This window comes from Salmo salar, unplaced genomic scaffold (genome assembly GCF_905237065.1).
Source record: "Salmo salar unplaced genomic scaffold, Ssal_v3.1, whole genome shotgun sequence".
Taxonomy (NCBI): domain Eukaryota; kingdom Metazoa; phylum Chordata; class Actinopteri; order Salmoniformes; family Salmonidae; genus Salmo; species Salmo salar.
The window spans coordinates 525,277-530,096 of record NW_025548872.1 but is presented as its reverse complement, the minus strand read 5'-3'; positions in this window follow the sequence as shown (position 1 = coordinate 530,096).

The following is a 4,820-nucleotide window of genomic DNA, read 5'->3' as shown; positions in this document are numbered from 1 at the left end:
GCTGGTTAAACTGTAGTAGGGTCCACATAGATACTAGTCACGCTGGTGTAGTCTATAGCTGAGCTGGTTAAACTGTAGTAGGGTCCACATAGTTACTAGTCATGCTGGTGTAGTCTATAGCTGAGCTGGTTAAACTGTAGTAGGGTCCACATAGATACTAGTCATGCTGGTGTAGTCTATAGCTGAGCTGGTTAAACTGTAGTAGGGTCCACATAGATACTAGTCATGCTGGTGTAGTCTATAGCTGAGCTGGTTAAACTGTAGTAGGGTCCACATAGATACTAGTCATGCTGGTGTAGTCTATAGCTGAGCTGGTTAAACTGTAGTAGGGTCCACATAGATACTAGTCATGCTGGTGTAGTCTATAGCTGAGCTGGTTAAACTGTAGTAGGGTCCACATAGATACTAGTCATGCTGGTGTAGTCTATAGCTGAGCTGGTTAAACTGTAGTAGTGTCCACATAGATACTAGTCATGCTGGTGTAGTCTATAGCTGAGCTGGTTAAACTGTAGTAGGGTCCACATAGATACTAGTCATGCTGGTGTAGTCTATAGCTGAGCTGGTTAAACTGTAGTAGGGTCCACATAGATACTAGTCATGCTGGTGTAGTCTATAGCTGAGCTGGTTAAACTGTAGTAGGGTCCACATAGATACTAGTCACGCTGGTGTAGTCTATAGCTGAGCTGGTTAAACTGTAGTAGGGTCCACATAGATACTAGTCACGCTGGTGTAGTCTATAGCTGAGCTGGTTAAACTGTAGTAGGGTCCACATAGATACTAGTCACGCTGGTGTAGTCTATAGCTGAGCTGGTTAAACTGTAGTAGGGTCCACATAGATACTAGTCACGCTGGTGTAGTCTATAGCTGAGCTGGTTAAACTGTAGTAGGGTCCACATAGATACTAGTCACGCTGGTGTAGTCTATAGCTGAGCTGGTTAAACTGTAGTAGGGTCCACATAGATACTAGTCACGCTGGTGTAGTCTATAGCTGAGCTGGTTAAACTGTAGTAGGGTCCACATAGATACTAGTCATGCTGGTGTAGTCTATAGCTGAGCTGGTTAAACTGTAGTAGGGTCCACATAGATACTAGTCACGCTGGTGTAGTCTGTAGCTGAGCTGGTTAAACTGTAGTAGGGTCCACATAGATACTAGTCATGCTGGTGTAGTCTATAGCTGAGCTGGTTAAACTGTAGTAGGGTCCACATAGATACTAGTCATGCTGGTGTAGTCTATAGCTGAGCTGGTTAAACTGTAGTAGGGTCCACATAGATACTAGTCATGCTGGTGTAGTCTATAGCTGAGCTGGTTAAACTGTAGTAGGGTTCACATAGATACTAGTCATGCTGGTGTAGTCTATAGCTGAGCTGGTTAAACTGTAGTAGGGTCCACATAGATACTAGTCATGCTGGTGTAGTCTATAGCTGAGCTGGTTAAACTGTAGTAGGGTCCACATAGATACTAGTCATGCTGGTGTAGTCTATAGCTGAGCTGGTTAAACTGTAGTAGGATCCACATAGATACTTCAATAAAAGCCCCACCACCTCTCGCTCAGCCATTCTAACAGTGGAAGCCAGGATCTGTGAGAAACTATGATAATAAACTGTGAACAATAATGAAGCCATGTTTGTCTTGTGTGAGTGAGGATTTATTATTTAATTGTGTGATAACTTTAATTCTGTGATAACTTTATGTAATACATCCTCTGTTTCCTAACTGAATAAACATTTTAAGATAGTAGTTGGTTCAGTCTGATCATCTCATGTACTGTTGGAACTTTATTTTAATCCTTTTTCACTATTTTTATATTTATTTTTTTAATGACAAATTCCAGAGCCTCTGTATACATTTTTACACAGTTTTTCCCCCACTCTCTACTTTGTACAATGACAGAGAAAGTGGGACTGTCGTTTTTCTGACAAGTTCTCTCATTGATCTCAGGTTCAGCCACCAGGGGGCACCCACCCTCCATGAAAACTTTCATAGGCTCTCTTTCACTCAGTAATCATGTAACAAGTCGACAGGCTCCCAGAGGCAGGGCAATCAAAGGCTCCAACTCACTGAAGTGCCCATCAGCCCAGACATTGGTATTATTCATACTGTTTAAATAAAAACAGAGGTCTTTAAACTCTTGAATATCTGAACTTGATACAGAGAAAAACAGGATGAGAGAAAGGAGGTTATGAACAAGACAAAACTATTTTTTATAGCATCATACATTTTTATTTATTTTATTTACAGTCAATTCTCTAAAAAACCAAAAGGGAATTGAGCACAAGGCAGATTAGCCGTTCTCCCTCCCAACAACATAATCCAATTATTTTTAGGGACTTTTCATCGTATATAATATATATTTATTTATTTATATATATAAAATCAGTGGCGTGTGTTCATTTACAGGTCAGAGCTGTAAGGCAAGAGCCACATTCCAACACCTTTAAAATGTACCCCGCCCTCCTTCTCTTCCTTCCTTCCCTCTCTCCCTCCTCTCTTCACTCATCCTTCCTCTTTTTCCCCTCGTTCCCTCCTTCCTTCCCTCTCTGCCTCGTTTCTTCACTCATCCTTCCTCTTTTTCCCCTCGTTCCCTCCTTCCTTCCCTCCCTCTCTGCCTCCTTTCTTCCCTCTCTGCCTCCTTTCTTGAAATAATCAATGAATCAGATATGACTGAAAAAATGGAGTTCAAGCTTTTACACTTTCAAGTTGTGTCAAGTCAGTGATGTCACAAAGAACAAGGAGAGTAAGAAGGAAAGAAGGAAGGAAGGAAGGAAGGAAGGGTGCTTCTTTATAGTGCTGGGGTGTGACCCCGGTGTTCATCTTGCTGTCCGGAGAGAAACTGAACCCATCTCAGAGGATAAGTCCCAAATGGCACCCTACTCCCTATATAGCGCACCACTTTTGATCAGATCCCCATGGGCCCTGGACACAAGTAGTGCACTATATGAAGGGAATAGGGTGCCCTTTTGGGACGTAAACATGGTAACACACACAGCCGGCCCACTTCTCCCTCCCCATCTCCTCACCCACCCCGCTTAATAAAACCCAACATCAAAAAACAGGGAGAGAAAAATTCTAGATTAAGAGAGAAATGAATCAAAGAGAAAGAAGTCTGTCCATCCTCTCGTTCGCCCGGCCCTCCCTCTCGCACGTTAGAAGGTGTTCACATCTTCTTTCTCCATTAAACCCTCTTTTTATTCTTTATGTTCAGGTAATAGTTCTCAGTCCTCCCCTCCTCCCTCCGGTTTCATTTCAGAATACAAGAGGAGTTCACATATCTGTTTATCCATAGGTATCCGGTTTCACCATTGCCCACGGCAACAACCAATCATCAACGATAAACGGGCAGTTAGACACAAAAACGCATCTGAAATTGCAAAAAGTGGAAGTTGTACTCCCGGTCCCCACCGCTAAGGGGGGGGGCAGGCTTCTCCTTATTACTGTACCTCACCTCAGTCTCCTTCAAGTCTCTGGAGCTCACATCCTGGTCTGGGGTCTCTAATCAGAGGGGAGGGAGGGAGGGCTACTCCTTATTACTGTACCTCACCTCAGTCTCCTTCAAGTCTCTGGAGCTCACATCCTGGTCTGGGGTCTCTAATCAGAGGGAGGGAGGGAGGGCTACTCCTTATTACTGTACCTCACCTCAGTCTCCTTCAAGTCTCTGGAGCTCACATCCTGGTCTGGGGTCTCTAATCAGAGGGAGGGAGGGAGGGCATCTCCTTATTACTGTACCTCACCTCAGTCTCCTTCAAGTCTCTGGAGCTCACATCCTGGTCTGGGGTCTCTAATCAGAGGGAGGGAGGGCTACTCCTTATTACTGTACCTCACCTCAGTCTCCTTCAAGTCTCTGGAGCTCACATCCTGGTCTGGGGTCTCTAATCAGAGGGAGGGAGGGAGGGCTACTCCTTATTACTGTACCTCACCTCAGTCTCCTTCAAGTCTCTGGAGCTCACATCCTGGTCTGGGGTCTCTAATCAGAGGGAGGGAGGGAGGGCATCTCCTTATTACTGTACCTCACCTCAGTCTCCTTCAAGTCTCTGGAGCTCACATCCTGGTCTGGGGTCTCTAATCAGAGGGAGGGAGGGAGGGCTACTCCTTATTACTGTACCTCACCTCAGTCTCCTTCAAGTCTCTGGAGCTCACATCCTGGTCTGGGGTCTCTAATCAGAGGGAGGGAGGGCTACTCCTTATTACTGTACCTCACCTCAGTCTCCTTCAAGTCTCTGGAGCTCACATCCTGGTCTGGGGTCTCTAATCGGAGGGAGGGAGGGCTACTCCTTATTACTGTACCTCACCTCAGTCTCCTTCAAGTCTCTGGAGCTCACATCCTGGTCTGGGGTCTCTAATCAGAGGGAGGGAGGGCTACTCCTTATTACTGTACCTCACCTCAGTCTCTTTCAAGTCTCTGGAGCTCACATCCTGGTCTGGGGTCTCTAATCAGAGGGAGGGAGGGCTACTCCTTATTACTGTACCTCACCTCAGTCTCCTTCAAGTCTCTGGAGCTCACATCCTGGTCTGGGGTCTCTAATCAGAGGGAGGGAGGGAGGGCTTCTACTTATTACTGTACCTCACCTCAGTCTCCTTCAAGTCTCTGGAGCTCACATCCTGGTCTGGGGTCTCTAATCAGAGGGAGGGAGGGAGGGCTACTCCTTATTACTGTACCTCACCTCAGTCTCCTTCAAGTCTCTGGAGCTCACATCCTGGTCTGGGGTCTCTAATCAGAGGGAGGGAGGGAGGGCATCTCCTTATTACTGTACCTCACCTCAGTCTCCTTCAAGTCTCTGGAGCTCACATCCTGGTCTGGGGTCTCTAATCAGAGGGAGGGAGG